At 42.5% G+C, this 26,003-nt stretch overlaps 1 protein-coding gene and 1 non-coding gene across 3 annotated transcripts in view; one reads left to right on the top strand and one right to left on the bottom strand.

Annotated features, from left to right (window-relative positions):
• The window catches only part of LOC126299428 (uncharacterized), a 296,023-nt gene that overhangs the window by 155,194 nt on the left and 114,826 nt on the right, over positions 1 to 26,003 (bottom strand). The gene's annotated exons all lie outside the window — the stretch shown is intronic.
• Positions 25,822 to 25,896, top strand: Trnas-cga (transfer RNA serine (anticodon CGA)). Its single transcript has one exon. It is a non-coding gene; the product is annotated as a tRNA-Ser (tRNA).

The following is a 26,003-nucleotide window of genomic DNA, read 5'->3' as shown; positions in this document are numbered from 1 at the left end:
ACAGGAGAAACCCCTGAAAGGTTGCTTCCGACTGGCGAGGCAAGTTTTCCCTCGCGCTACGGAGGCGCCTGGCGCACGGCTGTTATATAGAATGACAGGCTATCTTGTTTCCATTACAGACCGAGAGATGGGTCATTGTGTTCTATGGCTGCGGCGGAACACATTTATATATTGTGTCTGCTACCCGAACGATAACGACTGTTAGTATAAATGGCGGTAGGTACAATCAACAGAATAGAATGATGAACCTCTCCTCCACTCGTAAATAAATAAAATTCCCCCAATGAAATAATTTGACACCATGCAGCCGCAGTAACACCATTTAATCTTTTTCGCACTATTAACCATTTCTGTTAAATGTCGTCAAAATTATTCTCAGCAGATGTGAAGTAGATATCAGATCCTTCATCACAGAAATCGAAAAAGGTCTGCAGGTAAGTAGTTTATATTTGAACTTCCTCAGTTTTGTTGATGGAATTATATTTCTTGCCTTTAGCGGGTATAAACCTTGACAACGAGTGGAAGAATTTAAGAAAACGATTTTGAACTTCGACTTTGAAATCAATTAAAGTAAGACAAGCTTGTTTGCATAGCCATCCTACGCAATAGGCACAGAAATATTTGTATTGTAAATAAATCCGCCTTTAATTGCTGCAACTGTAATTTATTTCTCCCAGATGTGTTTTTTTAAACATCTTCCATGGGATTTAGAACGATACAGTTTTGTTTTGCTATGTGTTTTTTAGGTCATCAAACAGTTCACTTCTCGTTTTTTATGTAAATAAGTAATTATTTACAGCTTGTTGGGATCTGCGTTTCCTCTCATCTGTTCTGGAGGTCGCAATACCATTTCATGTTTCGGAAATTAAGTGGTAGTGCGACCTCCAGACCAGATAAGAGGAAACGCGGATGCCAACAAACTAAGTAATTTCTTGTTTACATAAAAATAAACGCGACGTGACCTGTTTGGTAATCTAAAAATAATACATATCAAACGAAAACTGTATTGGTCTAAATCCCACTGAAAATGCCTTTGAGAAAGGAGAGAAAAAAAAAAAGAAACAGCGAAACGCGTCTGGAAAAAATAAATTACAGTTGCAGTAAGAAAAGGCCGTATCATTTACTAAACAAATATTAAAGTTAGACGTAATTAATATATAATTAACGTATCGAAAACAAACTTGTATAGATCAAGAATGGAGTCTTGTAACTAGTGCACGAGTTATTTAGATTAAGAACATTTTAAGAAAATAACGGCATGAACTGGAAAATAAATAAACAGAAGCCCAAATATGTGTTATGGAGCTTTTTGGGAAACAAAATTGCGTAACAAAAGAAATTCCAGTGTGTCCAGAAACTACATTTTTTTAAGATCAGTGTGTACTACCAATTTTTAGTTATGGCAGCGGGGTATGAACTTTTAATGCGAAAGCAATAAAAAACTGAAGATGCAGCAGAAAACAGTATACAGATCGATGTTGGGTTACTACGAGAGACACGAAAACAAATTTGTTAGGTGACATACTGTAGTGGAAGTCGCAATTACGACTGTAACGAAAATAAAGTGGAAATGGGCGTGACGTATAGCCAGGTGAGTGGAGAGTAGATGCGCCAAGGAAGTATTTTGCTACATTCCCGACTGAGATGGCTACCTGACAAAAGTTGAGAACAGACGCCATTTCAGAACCTGCAGAAGCCAAGTGGATTCGTATGGCTGAAAACTAATGCATGAAACGGTCTAGAACAGACCTTTATCCAGTAGTAAGTAGTGAATATCAAATGACAGTTGTTGAATTATTTCAATATGTATGAATAATTTTCTAAATGTGGTAAAAGAGTGATTAGTAGATTATTTTGTCTTCTACTTAAAAGACCTGCATTTTGTTACTAATCAGATTCTGGAAGGTCTGAATATCGCACTGCTTGGTAATAAAATACCGCTCTACAGCCAGACTTTCGGTTATATCACTGTTCAAATTCTGCACGACAACTAAGGTAACTATGGAAGTACAGTAGACTGATTGATTTGCTATAGACTCGCTTCATGCTATGGAATAAAGCAGCTTGTTTGGTCAATTGGAGCACGTGTTGGTCTCACCGCGGACTTTTAGATTGAGCCACACACAACTGATTTCAGCGAAGTGTACGGGCCTGAAGATGGCGTTGACGCAACGCCGAAACTAGTAGCGAAGTAAATATAAAATCTTAAGTACAGCAGGAGGAATTTAATTTTTAATAAAAAATACTATACCAGCTGTGTCCCACGTTCATCAATTGAATGTCTGAAGTAGTGATGGAGGGCAATGACACCATGAATTCTGCAGGGCGATCCATAAACCCGTAATAATATGAGGGGGTAGAGATCTGAACAGCATGTTGTGAGGCATCTCGGATATGCTTAATAATGTTCATGTCAGGGGAGTCTGGTGGCCAACGGACGTGTTTAACCTCAGAAAAAGAGTTCCTGGAGCCACTCTGTAGCAATTCTGGACGTGTGGGGTGTCGCATTGTCCTGCTGGAATTGCCCAAGTCTGTCGGGATGCAAATTGTTCAAATGGCTCTGAGCACTATGGGATTTAACATCTGTGGTCATCAGTCCCCTAGAACGTAGAACTACTTAAACCTAAGTAACTAAAGGACATCACACACATCCATGTCCGAGGCAGGATTCGAACCTGCGACCGTAGCAGTCGCGCGGTTCCAGACTGAAGCGCCTAGAACCGCTCGGTCAGACCAGCCGGCCGGCGCTTGAGTGTCTGTCGAGAAATGACCATGACGGGAGGAAAAATATCATAGGTTTTTCGACAGTCGTCGTTCCAAAACGCCATTCCAGAATAAAACAGGAAAACAGGCGGAAGAGGAAATGACAGTTGTACGGGGAGTACACTCCGCCACGCGATGTTGCGTGAGAAGTATAGATGTAGCTTCACTTATCAAGGGAAACAACTAAAAATCCAAATGTGACGGCTGACTGATATTTGTCCCTCGTTCCTCTCGAATAACAGTCCAGTTCTGTAACCACCGTGCCACCTCGCTCGGTTCGAAACAATATTCTTCATCAGTGTCAAGGTAAGGTATCTGTGCTATAGTATTGAATGCCAATTAGCAGTTGCTAAGTCCTTTGCGGCAGCGCCGATTGTGCACCACCCCGTGAACAGCGGATCGGACGAGCGGTCTGTCGGGGATTTGCAGAGCTCGCCAGAGGCTAATGGCTCAGTGAAAGCGGGTCAAGAGACACGGACGGGTCGGCGCGGCGCCATGTGCATACTATCGGCGCCCGCGGCCGCGCAGAATGCGTTCGTCACGTCACGGCGCCACCCCTGGCCCTTGACTTCCGCCGGGCTTACTCTGCCGTGGAGGAGTGAGTCAGTGCACTCTACAACGCAAACAGCCGTTCCTGCACTCGATTTTTTTTAAATTGCTAATCAGTTACTGACTTTTTTCGTTCACAAGATATTCTCTATTTTGTCGGTTTTTTGGAGACGTGAAAGTGACTGTATTCAATACACAGGAAGTCTGAACAATAAGATAGTAATAACCTTCGTGGACTTCACAAAGGCGTATGACTCCATCGACAGACAGACTTGTTCGGATCCTGAAAAACAGAGGAGGAGGAGATTAGTGTTTAACGTCCCGTCGACAACGAGGTCATTAGAGACGGAGCGCAAGCTCGGGTGAGGGAATGATGGGGAAGGAAATCGGCCGTGCCCTTTCAAAGGAACCATCCCAGCATTTGCCTGAAGCGATTTAGGGAAATCACGGAAAACCTAAATCAGGATGGCCGGAGACGGGATTGAACCGTCGTCCTCCCGAATGCGAGTCCAGTGTGCTAACCACTGCGCCACCTCGCTCGGTGAAAAACAGAGGACTTGATGGAACTACACAAGAACTCATAAAAGAAATTCTGACAGACACATAAGCAAGAGTGAAATTCAGATGAGCACTGTCAGAAGAATTTCAAATCAAGACTGGTGTTTAACAGGGAGATGGATTGTTGTTCAATATAGCACTGGACGAAGTGATCAGGCAGCGGAGAGCAATAAACGAAAAAATGGGAATACCAAAGACCCATGTGGGGGACAGAAAGGACAACAGAGATCAAGTGGACTGCCTAGCCTTTGCAGATGACATAGCAATAGTAAGTGAGACGGAAGAAGACGCAAAAACACAACTTGACAACTTAAGTAAGGTAGCCAGAAAGGTGGGACTGAAGATCGCCTATAAGAAGACAAAGACATTAAATACCACTGTAGACTGGGAAACACCGGAAGGCACTGTGCAAATGGTGGACAAATTTAAATATCTGTGAGAATTTATAACAGGAAGGAACAGGAGCAAGGAGGGAATAACAGAGGATTAAGAAGATGAGGTCAGCCTTCTTCATGACGAGAGGCATATACAATAAAAATAATATATCCACAGAAGCAAACTTAAGCCACTACAAGGTAACGGTGAGGAATTCAGTATTATATGCTTCTGAGACGATGACACTAGGAAGAAAGGGGGCAGAACAACTAGAGAAAGAAGAGAGCAAAATACTGAGAAAAGTACTAGGTCCCAAAAAAGGTGGAGAGAGGTGGATGCGAAGACCTAGGGAAGAATTGTACCGAAACATGAGAACAATATCCGGGGAAATCAGACTCAAAAGGGCAAGGTTTGCTGGATATGTAGTTAGGATGAGTATGGACAGAATGGCGAAGAGAGTGTGGGAAACAACAGGGAGGAGAAGGGGAAATACAGGAACCAAGTGGGTGGTTGAACTTCGGAAGGACTGGTTGGAATTGGGGATCAAGGTCGAAGCAAAAATTGGAGGAACAAATATACACCGACCAATATGCCGGAGATCAACGACAGAGAAGAATACAGGAAAAGATTAGAGTGTCACCAGTGGAGCCGGCAAGAGAAACGGCAACTGAAGATCTCGGAAGAAGAGGGGGAGAGAGAAGGAGAGAAAGAATGAAGAGGTTCTGGGAGAAGAAGAGGAAAATGCAGTCCACGAAGGGACTACCTGTGGTCCTACAGAGGCCGTAACGCAAGAAGAAGAAGAAGAAGAAGAAGTCTGAACAAAAACACCTTCAGTCATAATTTTTTTTCGTGTTCAGTTAAATTACACGATGAGTTTCGGACTCCGTGGATATCTTCAGGTGCAAATTGCCTAATATACAGGGTGGTCCATTGATAGCGACCGGGCCAAATACCTCAAACGAAAAAAACTACAAAGAACGAAACTCGTCTTGCTTGAAGGGGGAAACCAGATGGAGGTATGGTTGGCCCGCTACATGGCGCTGCCATAGGTCAAACGGATATCAACTGAGTTTTTTTTAAGTAGGAACCCCCATTTTTATTACATAATCGTGTAGCACGTAAAGACGACTTTTTTCGCTTTGTGATAGATGGCTAGATTACTTGTGTAATCTGATCATTCCATTTGAGATCATTTCGAATAGTCACACCCAGATACTTGACAGATGTTACCGCTTCCAAATACTGGGCATTTATTTTGTACTCTTACATTAATGGGGATTTTCGCCTTGTTATAAGCAGTATGTTAAATTTACTAATATTAAGAGATAACTGTCAGTCATTACACCACGCATTTATTTTCTGCAAATCCTCATTGATTTGTTCACAACTTTCATGTGATACTACTTTCCTGTAGACTATGGCATCATCGGCAAACAGTCTAATGTCGCTGTCAATACCATCAACCAGATCGTTTATATAAATCGTAAAAAAGCAGCGGACCTATTAACACTGCCCTGAGGCACACATGATACGCTTGCTTTTGTTGAAGTCACTCCGTTCAGGACGACATACTGCTCCCTGTCTGTTAGAAAACTATCTATCCAACCGCATATGTCATCGGATAGGCCGTAAGCCCTCACTTTTTGGAGCAAGCGACAGTGCGGAACTGAGTCGAACGCCTTTCGAATGTCGAGAAATATGGCATCAACCTGGGAGCCGGTATCTAGAGCCTGTTGTATATCATGCACAAAGAGGGCCAGCTGTGTCTCGCATGACCGCTGTTACCTCAAACCCTGCTCTTGTCGAAGACGAAAATATTCATATTAAAGCTGTAGACGAAAGGGCAGCAGTTGCTCTCTGACAATATTGAAATAAATATCCCGATTAATATTCACTGTAACCTAAGTGATTGAGCCGAAGTTATGATTCGAAAAACAGCACAAAAAAATCATCACAGAACCGCCTGCGGCGTGAATTACACCTTCACAAACCGCGCGTTAAACGCCTCATTGAGCCGTCGTTGCGCTCACACCTCGCTTCATTTAAAAAGAAGCAAAATCGTCACTCGGCGGACCACACTGCGCACATCCTGTGAGCTACTGCCCGGTTTCTGTGTTATTTCGTCCATTGAATACGTACAGCTTTTTGTGTCGCTACGAACGATAGCCTTTTGTGAGGTACTCTCCAAATGTCCATTGCGTGCAATTCCATTCCCAATATTCGCTCTGTAACTAGTGGAGATGGTCCTGCATTCACTGACAGCGCAATTCCCTGGCGGGTTTGAAACTGGTTATCACTGACAAGGTGTGGAATTAATTTCCAGTTTCTGTAGGTTAGGATCTTTTTGTGCGGTGGACCTATTTTGACAATGCAACATTTTCGAGATATGACACCTTAAGGCAAAAAAGGCAATACAGAAACACTTGACACGAATACAAATAAATTTTAGTGCAGTAGCTTTTAATCTTGGCATGTGTCGCGGGCTACTCTATTCGTTACAAAAAGCAGTCCTCCTTCCAACATTGTGAATCTGAATTTTTGTTGTCCACTGTTTGTAAATTCGTGAAGTACAGTTAGGGGAAGGTTTTCTATCGATGGGCCGAAATGACAGGCGTGTTCGATTTCTCTGTGGATACTGACAATTGGTGCATTCCAGCTGTCATTAAGTGTACCCCGTCTTGCCAAAGATTCGCCATCTTGTTCCACGAAGACACAAAGAAACAGCGAAAAAATGTATGATTTGCACTACGTTGTAATTGACTAGTATTAATGATTGAAACGTAGTACTGACATAGCAGTAGTGCTTAAATTTCTGCAGCCATCATTGGGAGGCACAAGCGATTCTCATCATTTTGTCATATTCGCAACATGAAGTTGCTTGATGTAGACGGATAGTACGTTTTATTAAGTGATGCAGTGCGACTTGGCTTGAATGAGCTACCTCGAATTTCGTCTAATCTTAGTACTATACGAATAAAATTTAAGTAATGGTTTTCATTATATGTTTTCCAATAGCTTGTAAGTGTTTCGATAATCAGTCACATGGTTTCTTTTTTTATTTTTTCCTTTTATGGCGACATTTCTACTTTTAGCCTCCTTGCTTTCTAAACACGTTATTCGGTTTCAGATGATAAAAAACTACTAAAACAGAAAAATATGAAATGTATTGACACGTATTTAGGTGAACGCTGAATATTTACTACTTTGTGTCTATCACAGTGAAATGCAAAAGACAATGTTCAAGTTACAGTGAACATAAAATATTTATTACAATGTCTGAATTTTATTTCACGTTTTGTGTAGGTGGACCGTCGATAACAGCCTTCCCCTATTACATTCCGAATGTTGGAATACACGCCACAGCCAGTTTGGCTATAAAATGCTAGGCTAGTGCTCCAAGCGAACACTGCACTACATCATCACGCAGTTCATTTTATATTTTACACTGAATATGCTGGGTTACTAGCCCCCTTACTTAGCGCGCATTCGAGAAAGTACCGTGCAGTCAATAGTCTAAAGTGGTTGGGCGTCTATCTACGTCTCTCCTGTTTACAAAAACTGCGAGAGAATGGATACACAGAACTACAAAACAAAATTGCTAACGTTCGTTTATTGCAGGATCCTAGAGCATACTTTGCGCTCCAATGGTATGAATTTCTCTCAAAGAATTAATAAAATTCCAGGGAAAAGCACGCCTGCTCAGCACAACTTGTTTTATTCACCCATATATTGTAAACATAGTAAGTTCCATCTTCCTTTATACTCGTACTGAATTCTCTTTGAAGAATTTTTGACAAACAGATCTCAGTGTGTTTGGACGGCGAATGTTCAACAGAAACGAAAGTAACATCCGGTGTGCTCCAAAAAAGAAAACCACTTCACGTTCTTAATATACGTACACGATTTATCACATACCGTATGCAGGACTATCAGATTGTTCGCTGACGATACTACTGTCTTTATGAAAGTACCATCACTGAAAGATGGTAAAGAAATCCAATGACTTGCACAAAACGACAAGTGGTGTAGTGAATGGCAGCTATCTCTAGACGAGAATAAAATCAAGACAATGCCCAAAACAAAGAGAAAGAATCCGCTGGTATGCGATTACAAGTCCAATCATCGTTTAAATAGTTTGTGCTAATACTAAGAAGCGATACGAAATGCGACGAACACGTAAAAATCACTAGCAGGGAAAGCGTATGGAAGTCTCAGATTAGCTAGAAGGGTTCTGGGAAGAGCAGCGCATCTATAAAGGAAATGGCATTCAAGAGGCTATTGCGATGCATTCTAGAGTACTGCTTCAGCGACTCGAGTCCTTATAAAGTAATCATGACAGCAGACGTAGAATGAATTCAGAGACGCGCAGCTGGGATCATAACATTTCAGTACACACATTCGAAGCTACAACAGATATCCTCGGGAATTTTAATGGGACACTCTGGTAGAAAGGCGACACTGTTCTTGGATAAATTTAGAGAAGCAGTATTTTACGAAGAATGTGTGACAGTTCTGCTACCACCACCGCGTACCGATCGTAAAAATACGATGAGAGAGATAAGAGCGCTTACGGAGGAAACACGCCATTTTTCCCTTGTTGCAGACATGAATGGAATAGGGCACGGATTAACCTTCGCCAAGCATTGTACAGTGAGTTGCGGACAATATACAGTGTGGTTCCGTGATGTCGCAAACTTTCAGGGATGATGGAGAAGGGTTAACGGATCAAGCTGAGGTAAGGGACCCTTCGAGTCCAAAGTTATGAGCGAAATCCGTTTTGATAACTCTGACAGTGGACGTCTTCTGCTGCAAACTCTTTGCTTTCGATATTTTGGAGTAGGTAGTATGGACCAATACAAGACAAAATTGTCTATTGAACATTGTCTCTAAAATGCAGCCCTTACGACCTACAAGGATATGCTCAGTAGAAGACATGTGTTTCACAGTAGCTAAGATGGACAAGTGTTCATAGCACGCAATGTATGCACTTTATAGCCTACGTTTATGGGACTTTTTTTTGTGTTGGTCTACATTAACTCCTTTCAAAATATGGAAAGCAAAGAGCTTGCAGTGGAAGATGTCTACTGTCAGAGGTATCACAACGATTCTCGCTTATAACTTCCGACTCTGCCGTTTCAGGACCAATGTTCATTACCTCAAATTGATAAATTTACCCTTCCTTACCATCCGTGGAAGTTTGGAACACAATCGCAGAATCACCATTTATGTGAATGTGGGTAAAGAAACACACACACACACACACACACACACACACACACACACACACACACACACACACACACAGAGAGAGAGAGAGAGAGAGAGAGAGAGAGAGAGAGAGAGAGAGAGAGAGGCAGAGACATAAACAATCTTAATTTATTATATTTGCTGAGGGTCGATAATAAGTGGCTGGATCATGCCTTAGGGAATTATAAGCAGCACATGTGATGGAACATCTTGCTACTGTCGCCAGGGTGCTATCAAACGGAATGTTCTTCGGAAACAGCATCTCGCTCTCAAAGAGACCAGTAACATCTAACAAAGGAGAAATGAAATAACAAAGAGAAGAAAGGACAATATTCCCGTGAGGATGCCGGCTCTTGTGAACTCTGAGTTGCTGGTCGAGTTGGATGCTACCGAAGACGAAACAAGTTTCTTTATTTCGCAGGTCGCAGGAATACCTGCTATAAACTTTACGGAGCTAGTGAGGCAGTAACTGTGTAACAGGTATTTTTCTTAGATGAGGCTAAACAAAACGTAAACGAAATGGAGGAAGTCAGAACATCCGGTAGTGCATCTTCTCCTGACGAACTTTGGAACTCTTTTACACGTGTGCAATTTTAGGTATTGTGTCTGGTCGAAGCGAAATGAGGCAGCAATGGGACATGCAGGGAATCACAAGAAAATGCTGAGGAAACGACTGTGTTAAAAAGTAACAAGTAGTTTTACTCTATGGAAAAATGAAATGAAGAACGGCTGCAGTACGATCGAAATACACTAACATCAAACTCCCCGTCTGCAGGCCCTGGTGGACCCCATTGGTACCGACTGACCGCTATGTCATCCTCTGAAAATGCCAACATTCGCTGCTCATCCTAGTGCAACTGCGTCCTTCAAAAGAGGCTGGATTATGTCTACAGTAAGTACCAATGAACGCATACTGGTCACCGTCGCCATAGTGCTCTCGAACAGGTTGTTCTTCGAAAGAACATCTCTCGGATAGCTCTTAAGGAGTCCAGTAAGGCCACACAAACGAGAAATGAAGTAACAAAGATGAAGAAGGAAAATATTCCCGACAGGACGTCGGCCCCTTGTTAACTCCGAGTTGGATGCTACCGGAGACAAAACAAGTTTCTCCATTTCGCAGGCCCCAGGAACACCTGCTATAAACTTTACGGAGCTAGTGAGGCAGTAACTGTGTAACAGCTGCTTCCGTTAGATGAGGGCAAACAGATCGTAAACGAAATGGAGAAAGTCAAGATTTACGCCCCCGCCCGCACGTCTTCTCCTGCGGAACTTCCGCTCCTGTGGGTGTGTTACGCAGTTTTAGGCATTGTGTCTGGTTGAAACGAAACGTTGCAGCAATGGCAGATAAAAGATGTTGCAAGATAATACTAAAGAAACGATTCTCTTAATTGTTACTCAATGATTTGGTGCTTCAGGTATTAGGAAAACTGAATTAGATGTGAATGGCTGCAGCACAGTATAAAAACAAACATCAAGCCGCTACTGAACAACATACGGAGTAGTGACAGAGAGTCTGGAAAGCTTGTAAGGTTGGAAATATTTGTTGGAAAAAATTAGCTACGTAGTGCCGTTTCCGAGTTAATTTGCATATAAGTTAGTCAATCGGACCGTTGCGCTCGCTAATTATTGCGGTCCCGCCAGAGAAGGCACCGGAAACGTGTTCTTCGTTTGGTTTTCTACAACGAATCAAGAGACCGATACAAAAATTGAATCCGAGCTAAAGGCTTAGCAGTATCGTGCACTGTCATCCACGCTATGATAATAGCTGACACCAGTTGCATATGGTGGGCCGATTGAATATGCGTGCGCAACGACCTGATTGGCTTTCTTCAATGCTAATTATTTCGGAAGCGGCGCAACGTTTCGAATTTTTTTCATAAAAATTATTTTTCAGCACAACCTACACTGCAACACACAAGTTTTCAGTCTGTTAGTGACTACCCTGTATCATCCAAAAAGGTGCAATGTAAGTTGCTTAACACCAAGTTTCTACAGTCATTTTTCCATTAGCTCGATCGCATATGCAATAGGAATGAAATCTGCTAACTCTGGTACGAATTATCCTCCGCCATGCAACGTACAGTGGCTTGCGAAATATACCCTTCGTGACAGAAAAAGTGCGGCACCCATAAGCAGAGGAGGAAACGAAATGAAACTTCAAGGGCTGAGAGGGTAAAAGTTTCTTCAGTGATTAAATCAAATTTACAATGAACTTGACAGTATGAGACCACTTATCAGTATATCTGACCTGGACGTGTACAGTGATGCACTGGGAAGGGTCTCATAATGCCGTTATATTCTCTCCTGACGAAAGCTGCTGTAAACTGGTGGTGGTTCTGAGCACTATGGGACTTAACATCTATGGTCATCAGTCCCCTAGAACTTAGAACTACTTAAACCTAACTAACCTAAGGACAACACACAACACCCAGCCATCACGAGGCAGAGAAAATCCCTGACCCCGCCGTGTAAACTGGTCTTTGATGTTCAGTATACTGGTGCTGGAACGTCACATCTCTATCCCGCAATTTGTCCACTTTAGAGCAGTTGCGTCTGTTTTGTTGTAGGCTACTTCACGATTCGCCACAGGAAGGACAGGGTCACTACAGCGTAGTAATGGCACGTCTGCACGGGTCATTCAAGAAGAGCGGCATATTCTGAGTTGTGCAACGTTCTAGGTATAAGGTAAGATAACTAAGTTGAATGTAATTTTTAATATAATTGATTATTACAATGTCTGTGTTCATATAGTGCCTGAATGTTACCCTACAGTGTCCTTCAGATATGCATACATGTCTGGAGGAACAGACAATATTGACAATTAAATCTTCTGTAAATACCAGGTGATCAAAAAATCAGTATAAATTTGAAAACTTAATAAACCACGGAATAATGCAGATAGAGAGGTAAAAATTGACACACACGCTTGGAATGACATGGAGTTTCATCAGAAAAAAAGCTAGACGCGAGAAAGATCTCTTTTGCTCGTCGTTCGGTGATGATCGTGTGCTCAGCCGTCACTTTCGTCATGCTTGGCCTCCCAGGTCCCCAGACCTCAGTCCGTGCGATTATTGGCTTTGGGTTTACCTGAAATCGCAAGTGTATCGTGATCGACCGACACCTCGGGAATGCTGAAAGACAACATCCGACGCCAATGCCTCACCATAACTCCGGACACGCTTTATAGTGCTGTTCACAACATTATTTCTCGACTACAGCTATTTTTGAGAAATGATGGTGGACATATTGAGCATTTCCTGTGAAGTTCATTATCTTTGCTTTGTCTTACTTTGTTATGCTAATTATTGCTATTCAGATCAGATGAAGCGCCATCTGCCAGACATTTTGTGAACTTTTGCATTTTTTGGTTCTAATAGGACACTGTCATTCCAAGCATGTGTATCAATTTGTACCTCTCTATCTACATTACTCCGTGATTTAGTCAGTTTTCAAATTTATACTGACTTTTTGATAATCCGGTATTATGAAATTTCGTGAGTTGCAGCGTACAAGAAGAAATGGAAATTCCGGCTATAAATGAAGTTCATACTCAATCCCTTTTCTTGGTGAAAAGTATTCCTACATTATATAAGCCCGTATATGACTATGTTTTCGTAAATTGTGTTTGTTAAGTTGTGCCTAATTAAGGTACCTAATTAAATTGTATTAATTTTCGTAAATTACAATTTGTATTCTGCATTTTTCTAATACAAAAGTTTCAAGATGTTTTTATTTTTTATTTTAGCTTAAGTAGTAATTTTGCCAAATGGAGGTTCGAATGTCGCATTATATTACAGTAAGTAAAAAAAAATTATTTTGGATGGAAAAGTGGTAAAAGTATTACATGAGGAGTCAAAACAAAAACAAAAATGTTTTTATAAAATCAAGAAAAGTGACGACTCAAAGAATTAATTAATAATTACCTGATAACACCTCACATTTAACGAGTACAGAACTCCATATCCGCCGGCCGCGGTGGTCTCGCGGTTCTAGGCGCGCAATCCGGAACCGTGCGACTGCTACGGTCGCAGGTTCGAATCCTGCCTCGGGCATGGATGTGTGTGATGTCCTTAGGTTAGTTAGGTTTAAGTAGTTCTAAGTTCTAGGGGACTAATGACCACAGCAGTTGAGTCCCATAGTGCTCAGAGCCAACTCCATGTCCATGTTACTTGAAATTTAAAGGACGCTTGTACTGTTTCACTATAAGTTTTACAGAATTCTGTAAGTCGATTTCTTCAAGTACTGTATTTTTTGAGTTGTGTCACTGTTCTTGCCGGGTGCGATATGTTCTATCGGGGACAGAGCTACGGATTTTCTGGCCACGGGACTACCTCACAATAACGCTGAACAAGACGGGCACTCCAGTATCGTATCTAATCATTTACATACCGCAGCGCAACCTGCGTCCAGCAGGAAGAAAACTGGACCTCACACATCGTTCGCCGATGACCACCAATTATAGGAAATAATGAAAGAAGCAATGGAAAAGAGCAGATACCTACTCCCTTTGCTAGCAACCCATTATTTTGAAGTTCACGTTCCTTGCGCCTCAAGGGACCACCAAAAACAACGATCTTTTAAAATTTTGACGTAAGGTCATGTTCAATGAGCAGACCACACAGTAAAAGCACACCAATAGGCCCAGAAGGCAGCCACTATAAGAGTGGCCGAAACGTTGGTTTCTCCAGTATAGTTTTTTCCATTATGGCACAGTAAGATACTCAGAAAAACTTCATGCCAACTGACTCTGGCCGCGGAAATCTACGCAATATTTACATACCCGCCGATGTATGTGTGCGAAGTTACACTGCCATAGGACCATGTCTTACGGTTCTTTTTTTCAGGCAGAGTAGATTTAGAGTTTGCTCACAACGAGTCCATACTTTGTGTATATGGAATAAGCCTAGTTGTTTTGCGGTTCGGATTCCATGTTACCTTGTAGGTCAACTCAAAGATGATAAGAAGGCAGTGTGACTGAGCCTAGTACAGAACTGTAGTGTATAATAAAACGACCGCTGTACATTACTAATGTATAACGGTTTATTGTAAATTCATCCGTGTGCATCTGAAGGGATCATTGGATTGTTGACGAATGATTTCAGTTGCGATTTTCTCCACCCTTGGTAAACTCAGAGATTTTTGTCCTATACTCGATATCCACTGTTATATTGTATCATCTGCAAATATCTGGGGAACATAACGTATCCTGAAACTTCCTGGCAGATTAAAACTGTGTGCCGGACCGAGACTAACTCGGGACCTTTGCCTTTCGCGGGCAAGTGCTCTACCAACTGGTTCTAGGTATAAGTATACCAACTGGTAGAGCACTTGCCCGCGAAAGGCAAAGGTCCCGAGTTAGAGTCTCGGTCCGGCACACAGTTTTAATCTGCCAGCAAGTTTCGTATCAGCGCACACTCCACTGCAGAGTGAAAATCTCATTCAGATAACGTAGCCTTATTGGTTGGATATGAAAGTACAGAGACTTGCAATTATAAGTTGTCAGTCAGTACAGGACAGAAGAATTCGATTGCAAGTCGCGTTGCAGAAAAGGAAGAGCTGCTTCCTCTGGCCTGTTCCAGTTGGCCGCATAAGTTACCGGCGAAAGCTTGTCGCATCACTGGTCTCTCGTTTGTGAACAGCTTTCACATTTGGTGACACGCTTCTTCACTGCTATTCTTTATTATTATTATTATTATTATTATTATTATTATTATTATTATTATTTCTTTTCTCAGACGTTATGTCTGGTCAAAAATGGAAAGTGACGCGGACCTTAATCAAGCGTGACTTCCTTTTAACTGTACGGTATATGTTACATTGCATTTAGGAACTTTCGGGTAATTGGACAAGTATCAATAATTACAGATTTCTGTAGTTTCATATATAAGTTTGGATGTAGCTGTGTTGCGTTGATATACTGGTGGATATTGTGTGATATGACTCCTGTAGTTGATAGTATAATCGGTATAATGTCAACTTTATCGTGATACCACATGTCCTTGACTTCCTCATTTTTTCCTCCTGTTTTCTTCTGTATGTTGGTAGTATTGGGTATGGATATTTCGATTAGTTGTGTTAATTTCTTCTTTTTATTGGTGAGTTGATGTCAGGTTTGTTATGTGGTGTTGTTTTATCTGTTATAATGGTTCTGTTCCAGTATAATTTGTGTTCATCATTCTCCAGTACATTTTGTGGTGCATACTTGTATGTGGGGACGTGTTTTTTTATTAGTTCATGTAGTATGGCAAGTTGCTGATGTATTATTTTTGCTACATTGTCATGTCTTCTCGGGTATTCTGCATTTGCTAGAATTGTACATCCGCTTGTGATGTGATCTACTGTTTCTATTTGTTGTTTGCAAAGTCTGCATTTATCTGTTGTGGTATTGCGATCCTTAATAATATGCTTGCTGTAATATATGGTGTTTATTGTTTGATCCTGTATTGCAATCATGAATCCTCACTGTATATATTGCCTTTTCTTAGCCATGTGTTGGATGCGTCTTTATCGGTGTGTGGCTGTGTTAGATGATACGGGTGCTTGCCATGTAGTGTTTTCTTTTTCCAATTTACTTTCTTTGTACCTGTTGATGTTATGTGAACTAAAGGGTTATAGAAGTGGTTATGAAATTGCAATGGTGTAGCCGATGTATTTATATGAGTGATTGCTTTGTGTATTTTGCTAGTTTCTGCTCGTTCTAGAAAGAATTTTCTTAAATTGTCTACTTGTTCATAATTTCGGTTTTGTATGTCGATAAATCCTCTTCCTCCTTCCTTTCTGCTTAATGTGAATCTTTCTGTTGCTGAATGTATGTGATGTATTCTATATTTGTGGCACTGTGATCGTGTAAGTGTATTGAGTGCTTCTAGGTCTGTGTTACTCCATTTCACTACTCCAAATGTGTAGGTCAATATTGGTATAGCATAGGTATTTATAGCTTTTGTCTTGTTTCTTGCTGTCAATTCTGTTTTCAGTATTTTTGTTAGTCTTTGTCTATATTTTTCTTTTAGTTCTTCTTTAATATTTGTATTATCTATTCCTATTTATTGTCTGTATCCTAGATATTTATAGGCATCTGTTTTTTCCATCGCTTCTATGCAGTCGCTGTGGTTATTCATTATTATTATTATTATTATTATTATTATGTGTTTCAGCGTTCGAATGCAGAGGTAAACACTTCAGTATAAGATCATCTCGGCAGATTCTTTATGCGTCGCAACTGTTAACATGTACCGCAACTCTAAATGACGCTTCCTCAGAGTTAAGTTGTCGATACACTAGCAAAAATATTTACGGGATCAGTCACGATAACGTGGAGCGAAAGCTGTCTGCGACAATCAGTATTAAGGCACCGGATTTATGTTTCGTCGTCGCGTCTTATTTCATACCTTCGTTTTTCTCGCTTCGTGCCTGGTCGAATTGCTATTACAGATGTCGCTAATGAGCTGTCAGTTAACGCAAATCAGTGCCGCAATTGCTTCCTCGTTCACAGCGCACAGTGCACTGTAAAGCACAGGTCTGTTTGAAACTATCTTTGAGCCTCTAAGTCACACAGTTTAGATTTAAGAGTTAGTTACGATTAAAAAATTGACTGTGTCATCTCATAAGGACTGTAAGAACTGCAGCCAAATCATGTTTAGGAGCTGAATTTTATGTCATGTCATCCTGGAGACGAAATCTGGAGCGGTCCTAAAAATGTACAGCACGCTCCAGCCAGATTTGGCTCTATACAGCCAGAAAAGATGTGGTACAGCATGTATACCTGGCTGAAAATAATTAGTTTGGCATCTACATCTGGCAGCACTGAGGCGATGAAGGAAAGAAAAACTCCTTTAGGTGGCAAATACGACATATACTGAAGATAATCTACTCTTTAGTCAAAAACAATAAAGAAAGGACGGAAATCCTATAAACTGGTTCTTGAAAGGCAAGAATCTTTAAAAACGCACTTCCAATGGGGCAAATGAAGGTATTCTGTGTGCGTCAATGGATGCTAAAGATTGTTATCACGAGGATGTAGACTGTCACCAATGTGGTAAGTTGTTCTCCAGCGGAAGTAATGCAGAAAATTATTCAAATGAACTGTTTTAATTGGTGACACAGAATCTGAAGATCCACTTCTCCACAAGGCAGTTACCTTATGATACATGCTTGGGTCAGACATTTTTAAGACTTTTTTTACTGTTTTAAATTTTTTCGCATCGCGACTGAAATCAGTAAGGCAACTTTTTAGGAAACAAAGTAAAATTTCAGTTTACATTGCCCAACGAACTAGGGGTATCAACTAGGCATCATTTTCTAGAAAATGAAATGTGTAACAGTTCATTTCATTGGAATTATTTTGTTTGTATAAATCACCAGAAAACCAAGATTATAGAATCTATCTATTAACATCTGAAGATAATTCACGAACTTCCTCTGATAACGGTTCCACCTACCTTTCGTTAAAAACTAGAAAACATTAGAGGAAGAAAATCATAGCCCTATATTCTACTAAAGACTGGAGAAATGCTGTTTTCCTTATTCAGCCTCGTCAATATCTTTAGTGCCTGTAGAGACTTATCTCTCTACAGGAAGGAAATTGGGTGATTTTTATTTTCACGAGTACCTTTTTTATTCAGAGACGACACTGATGAAATGGCTATGGAGTCAGATTTTTCCTGGTGGCGGCGATTTGTTTTCAGTAGTAAATGGTTGGTATGAGACAAGGGAGTTGTACACGAGACATAACTGTCATACTGATTAGTACGTCCAGAAGGCATCACTGTTTGGAGCTAGTGACCATTTCGTTACGAACAAAGAGTTCCAACGACTCGGCGACATGATTTAACGTAGGGCAGAAGTTCATTAAACACGGTGTGAAATGCCAAGAAGCGTCCTGAAGGGTAATTTCATGACTGAACCTACTTTCAAACAATTTAACACAATAGACTAATGAAGAAGAACAGTAAGGGTAAGAAGTGCCGGAATGCAGTGAACCTTACCGAATTTTGCGAAAAGCTACATAGCGGCAAATATTAAACCAAAGCGTCAACAGACGTCTTCGTGGAGGTGACCTCTGTTCACGCATGCCCATATTGTGTTCTTCAGTAACAGCATGACACCGACATTTGGCAAAAGAACGCCGAGGAATGAGGGCAATAGCGAATGGTACCGGAAGGTATTAGCACTGGCGGATGTATGGAGCTCCACGCATTTCGTAAAGGTTCTTCGCTCCATGGTGGACGGAAATAACTTCCCACTTTTCGTTGCGGCGTGTGCAGGTGCTATTGAAATCTTCTTTCTCTTTTACGTACTTCTTAGAGATAAGCTCGTGGACAACGCGCTGCAGGATGGGCTATCACCATTAAAGCGGTTAGAGCGCATCCCGCACTTTAATCCTATTGAAGAAGCCGGGGATTTGTTTGGAATATGTATTACAGTTAGTCCAGCGTCTCCCACGAATGTTCCAGAGCTGGAGACTACTTTTGTCAAGGAACGAGATTTAATGTAATTGAATCCGTGTCCCGAAGGGGCGAAGCCGTGTTGGCCATTTACCTTATTACTGGACAGTAAATATGGTTGCTTCGCCTGTTTCTGACCTCCACTAGTGCAAACAACATTATTATGTCAAGAGTAAGCTATGACTTCTTTGTAGTAATTATTCTTAGCGTTCAACAGTTGTGGAGCGAAAAGATGAAAACTAATTGTGGATTCCTTCATCCGGGTTTTTAATTCTGACACAAACAACGCTTTTCAAATATCTTCAGAGTCTGAAACAGGCAAATAGTCTGTAATAACCTTCTCCAAATTATAGTCTGCTTTGGTTTTCCTCTTGATACAGGATTTGTGCTTTTTCCAAGAAGTCTCCGCTAGCCAGTTGTTCATTGTTTCCTCGTGAAATGCTGGCCGTTTAGTTCATTACCGAGTAATGCCTTGACACGGAGGTGGTTAGAGATCGAACTGACAAGGCCGTGACTTACCTTTCAGAGCAGTTCCGCCATTCGTCCTCGAATAAGCCAGCGTAAATCAAGTGAGTAAATCGGAAAACAAAGACTGCGTTTTTCTCTGACCAGTTCCAAGGCAGCAGTCGCCTTTACGCGACAGAAATGCATCCATATCGCTTTCTCAGAAATCGAGAAGACAGGATGCTCCGCGTGAAGGAAATTGAGTATTAAAAGTTTTAAATCTGCGTTTTAGAAGGCCCATCTCGAAAATACCACAGCCTGAATCTTTTAAATTAATCTGGAAACATTGCTCTTACTTACAAAGATGAAAAAAGTGCAACGATTAATGTCCTGCTGCAAATGAGTTCATTTAGTCTGAGTAGAAGCTCAGAGAGATGGTGGTGCAGGAAGAGATGACACATTTAATATTGTCACAACACTTATTTCTGAAATGGTAATTTTAAAAGTTTACACACACGTAGTATGGTCCACGGAAATGCATTACTTCATCACGTGTTCAATACGCGCTCAATTTCAGCGGACAACTTCGCAAAGGAGAGTACATATATTCCTTACGACTTTGCTGCCCAAGTCTTCATTTATCTCGTTGCACAACTGCACTATCCGGGCATGCATTTTCATAATTTTTGTGGTCTCAAAGGGAACAGTTTCTGTTTCAAATATCCCCCAAAAAAGAATCATATGGGTTTAAATCTGGGCTTTAGGGTGACCAAAAGAATCGTCCATGACGGCGCTGCCAAATATTTCCTATAGAAAATACAAAACAGCATTAGCCGTATGAAGTGTTGCGCCATCTAGCATAAACCACTGTGTGTTCATTGGGAGATTGATGGCGAGATGATGTGACACAAAGTTACTTTCCAACATTCTCTCGTGTCGGTCAGCATTGACAGTTCACTGAAAAAACCTTGGACCGATTATGCCATGCCTGTATAGAGCTATCCACACTGCCACTTTTTCTTCACGCATCGCTTATCCATCAACATAAACATTTTGCGGTTTTCCTCTACGCCAAAATCGAACATTGTTTTTTTACTGTTCCATTAAGGTGGAAATAAGCTTCGTTTGAGAGCAATGTGTTGAACATTACTTCATCCTTTCCTTCTGCACATAACGAGTACTCCAGTCTTTTCTGTTTGTTCTGTTAAGTCAACTTCTGTAACACAGTCATTTTGTAAGCGAAGTGCTTGAGATCACTCTGTGAAATTCTTTGTGCAGGACGAAAGTATACCCACATTTCTCTTGCTGTCGCTGGGATGATTTGTTTGGACTTCATTAAATGGGGACTCTTAGCGCTACAATGTTTTCCACGGAACGAACAGTCTGTACCCGAGATCACTTTCCTTCCAACAAACTGCCTTCTTCTCCAAACTTTCTTGTTAATCAGCTAATAGTGTTCCTTTAACGAACCCAGCGGGTGTGTAATATTGTCCTAAACCATATTTGCATTGTTGTGACACTTTTCAATTCAGCATAAACTAGAACACCGCTGAACAGATAAACGTCCATGCTCAGCCATGGCGAAATGCTAACTGCGAAACAAGAGACTGGCGATATTGCAACATGACCTCTGCCGGCATACCCATGAAACAAAGCGCGTTGTTGTGAAATTTGAATGTAATATAACCAGAGGTGCAATTTTTATTCAATGTTAAAACGTGTCAACTATTCCTGCGCTGCCCTGTTGGCCAAGGATGGAACAAAGTAATCGGTCGTGGTCTTTCCGAAGGAACCGTTTGTGTTAATCAATTTATCAAAACCAAGAAAATGCTAATTTGGATGGCCAGACGGCGATTCGAAACCCGATTCTTCTGAGTGTTAGCCCATTGTCTTAACCATTGCGCCCCTTCAATGTGTCAAAATTCAAATCTGTTCAAATACGAGCGCTATTCGGAAAGTAAGTTCAGATCGGTCGCGAAATGGAAACCACCTTGAAAAACAAAAATGTTTTATTTGCAATAGCTAGGTACATCTTACAGCTACTTCTCTAAATAGTCGCCTCTCCGACTTACACAATTGTCGTAGCGTTGCACCAACTTTCCAACACCCTCGTCACAGAAGGCAGCCGACTGTGCTTACCGCCAATTCTCTACGCTCGTCGATGTGAAAATTTTGTCTTCATAGCGAGCGGTTCACGCAAGCAGAGATGAAGATCAGGATGAGCCATTTAAGGACTGTATTGTCGGTGAGCAAACACTTGCCATCGAAAACGCTGCAGGAACATCTTCATCGCCCCTGCAGATTTCGGCCGAGATTTGTCGAGAACAACGAAACGCGTGACAGTTATGTTATGTGGGGTGCATGACATCAGGAGAAATCTCTCTCCAGGCCCTGTTACATGGCGGGAGACACAATTTTCTAGGTATACTGAAGCTATGGCTGTGCGCTCAGACTTGAAAAGAACGACGTGCCTTGATCGACGGGCATACTAGAGGTACTACCCAACACGCCTGTGAAAAACGTCATCGATTTTCACAGTGGTTTCCATTTCGCGACCGATCGGAACTTACTTTCCGAATAGCGCTCGTTTGTACGATTGTGTAACGCATTCTTACACTCCTGGAAATTGAAATAAGAACACCGTGAATTCATTGTCCCAGGAAGGGGAAACTTTATTGACACATTCCTGGGGTCAGATACATCACATGATCACACTGACAGAACCACAGGCAGATAGACACAGGCAACAGAGCATGCACAATGTCGGCACTAGTACAGTGTATATCCACCTTTCGCAGCAATGCAGGCTGCTATTCTCCCGTGGAGACGATCGTAGAGATGCTGGATGTAGTCCTGTGGAACGGCTTGCCTTGCCATTTCCACCTGGCGCCTCAGTTGGACCAGCTTTCGTGCTGGACGTGCAGACCGCGTGAGACGACGCTTCATCCAGTCCCAAACATGCTCAATGGGGGACAGATCCGGAGATCTCGCTGGCCAGGGTAGTTGACTTACACCTTCTAGAGCACGTTGGGTGGCACGGGATACATGCGGGCGTGCATTGTCCTGTTGGAACAGCAAGTTCCCTTGCCGGTCTAGGAATGGTAGAACGATGGGTTCGATGACAGTTTGGATGTACCGTGCACTATTCAGTGTCCCCTCGACGATCACCAGAGGTGTACGGCCAGTGTAGGAGATCGCTCCCCACACCATGATGCCGGGTGTTGGCCCTGTGTGCCTCGGTCGTATGCAGTCCTGATTGTGGCGCTCACCTGCACGGCGCCAAACACGCATACGACCATCATTGGCACCAAGGCAGAAGCGACTCTCATCACTGAAGACGACACGTCTCCATTCGTACCTTCATTCGCGCCTGTCGCGACACCACTGGAGGCGGGCTGCACGATGTTGGGGCGTGAGTGGAAGACGGCCTAACGGTGTGCGGGACCGTAGCCCAGCTTCATGGAGACGGTTGCGAATGGTCCTCGCCGATACCCCAGGAGCAACAGTCTCCCTAATTTGCTAGAAAGTGGCGGTGCGGTCCCCTACCGCACTGCGTAGGATCCTACGGTCTTGGCGTGCATCCGTGCGTCGCTGCGGTCCGGGCCCAGGTCGACGGGCACGTGCACCTTCCGCCGACCTTCTGGCGACAACATCGATGTACTGTGGAGACCTCACGCCCCACGTGTTGAGCAATTCGGCGGTACGTCCACCCGGCCTCCCGCATGCCCACTATACACCCTCGCTCAAAGTCCGTCAACTACACATACGGTTCACGTCCACGCTGTCGCGGCATGCTACCGGTGTTAAAGACTGCGATGGAGCTCCGTATGCCACGGCAAACTGGCTGACACTGACGGCGGCGGTGCACAAATGCTGCGCAGCTAGCGCCATTCGACGGCCAACACCGCGGTTCCTGGTGTGTCCGCTGTGCCGTGCGTGTGATCATTGCTTGTACAGCCCTCTCGCAGTGTCCGGAGCAAGTATGGTGGGTCTGACACACCGGTGTCAATGTGTTCTTTTTTCCATTTCCAGGAGTGTATTTTCTCTTGGTAAGTTTGTTCATGTAAAATATTTCAATGATCCGGAATCAAAGTACTTCGCTCAGTGAAGATCTGAACCTGTTCGTGCGTTAAAGAATTTTTATTTTTATTTCGGTTGATGCAATACCTCAGTATAACTCTCTAGAATTATAACAGCGGGCCGCTGAATACTTCTATTACTGCAAATAACACGGTGTAGTATTATACAATAATGATGCACAAGAAATGTAAGAGTATATGTCTTCAGGCGTTTAAACTTTGACACACAAAATCATCTCAAATATTGTGTAAAAACTGACAAACTAATGAAATCCTAAATTTATTAACTATGTTATTGTCATCAATCCAAGACTTGTTTGCTGCAGCTCTCCGCGCTAATTAAACCCGCGCAAATTTCTTCTTTTCCGTATAACTACAGCACTGTATATCCATTTGATCCTGAATATTGTATTCAAGCTTTGGTCGACCACCAGAATGTTTAACATTGTCTTTATTCTTCATACCTACATACTTATTTCTCAACATAGTTACCCTGGCAACGAACACAATCTTCCGAACGAGAGACAAGTTTGTTGATACCGCCACTGTAGAATGTTCGACATCGTTGACGGAGCCACAGTCTCGCCTCTGCTTGGACCACTTCATCACTGTAAAAGTGAAGTCCTCGAAGATATTCTTTAATGTTTGGAAACAGATGCAAATCGGATGGGGCCAAGTCGAGACTGTACGCAGAATGACCGTTGACAGTGAATACAAGGCGCTGGAGTGTTGCAGGTGTCTCAGCGCTCGTGCCTACGATCGCCAGGCTGAAGGAGAGGTTGCTTCATGTGTGGACGAACTTTTCAAATTCGAAACTCGATAACAGCACCATGTTTCTCGCGCATCGACATATCTCCGTTACACACTACAATGTTACACGCTACAATTCGGAACCGCTAGCGTCTGTGGGCTGCAAATATTAGACGTGAAGAATAAAGATGTAGAATGTTAATAAGTTTTGATTTTAATTAAACAGCTTTAAGAGTTTTCACACCAAAAATTCGGAGGGTTTCTGTCGCAAAAAAGCCGGCCGCGGTGGTCTCGCGGTTCTAGGCGCGCAGTCCGGAACCGTGCGACTGTTACGGTCGCAGGTTCGAATCCAGCCTCGGGCATGGATGTGTGTGATGTCCTTAGGTTAGTTAGGTTTAAGTAGTTCTAAGTTCTAGGGGACTAATGACCACAGCAGTTGTGTCCCATAGTGCTCAGAGCCATTTTTTTGTTGTTGCAAAAAATGGCTCTGAGCACTATGCGACTTAACTTCTGAGGTCATCAGTCGCCTAGAACTTAGAACCAATTAAACCTAACAAACCTAAGGACATCACACACATCCATGCCCGAGGCAGGATTCGAACCTGCGACCGTAGCAGTCGCTCGGCTCCAGACTGTAGCGCCCAGAACCGCACGGCCACTCCGGCCAGCTTTCTGTTGTAGTTTAGGTACAGATATCAGTAACAGAAAGATCTGTCCACATGTAATATGACTGTTCTTAATGGTGGCGGTGCCGATAATTGTGTGATGTAGCGTAGAGTGGTGTAAACAATGCAGACATTCGTCTGTTGAGCAGGATGAAGGTTTTCTGGACAAATGAGTCACATTACGTGAGATGGCACTCGCATGGACGTGAGTGGCCCTGACGAATGTCATATACACTAAGGAAAAAAAAGAAAATAAAAAAACGACACACCACAAAGGACTTATAAAAATTGATCACAAATTGATATTTCTACAGATATCGGCCTAAAATGCGAAACTTTAAACTTTGGAGGACGCTGCATCGCGATTTCACCACGCAGACGGCAAGGACAGTATACAGGGGACATGTCGATAATGGCGCATAAAGCCTTTCAATGAAACTCTGACTACACCGCTAATGATGGTTTATAACGCTTTGTAATAATTGTACTGGGGAAGGGCTTTAGTTTTAAGGGAGAAAGCGTCCCACCATTAGCTAGGAGCAATTAACGGGACCACGGCGGAGAAAAGTACGAAACTTGCGCTGTCCGACTGCGAGTCCGCGCTGGAACAGGCAACAAAACTGTTATGAAACTTCCTGGCAGATTAAAACTGTGTGCCGGACCGAGACTCGAACTCTGGACCTTTGCCTTTCGCGGGCAAGTGCTCTACCAACTGAGCTACTCAAGCACGACTCACGCCCCGTCCTCACAGCTTTACTTCTGCCAGAGTTAGAGTGAAAATTTCATTCTAGAAACATCTCCCAGTCTGCAGCTAAGCCATGTCTCCGCAGTATCCTTTCTTTCAGAAGTGCTAGTTCTCAAGGTTCGCAGGAGAGCTTCTGTTAAGTTTGGAAGGTAGGAGACGAGTTACTGGCAGAAGTAAAGCTGTGAGGACGTGGTGTGAGTCGTGCTTGGGTAGCTCAGCTGGTAGAGCACTTGCCCTCGAAAGGCAAACGTCCCGAGTTCGAGTCTCGGTCCGACACACAGTTATAATCTGCCAGGAAGTTTCAGCTTCACATTTATCCGTTTGAAAAGCATGCCGCACTGTTTTACGTTACTGGAAAATGCACAGGGCGCTGCGCATGTCGGTA

The sequence above is a fragment of the Schistocerca gregaria genome, chromosome X, assembly GCF_023897955.1.
Source record: "Schistocerca gregaria isolate iqSchGreg1 chromosome X, iqSchGreg1.2, whole genome shotgun sequence".
Lineage (NCBI taxonomy): Eukaryota > Metazoa > Arthropoda > Insecta > Orthoptera > Acrididae > Schistocerca > Schistocerca gregaria.
The sequence above is the reverse complement of the archived record's forward strand: the minus strand, read 5'-3'. Positions and strand labels throughout refer to the sequence as shown.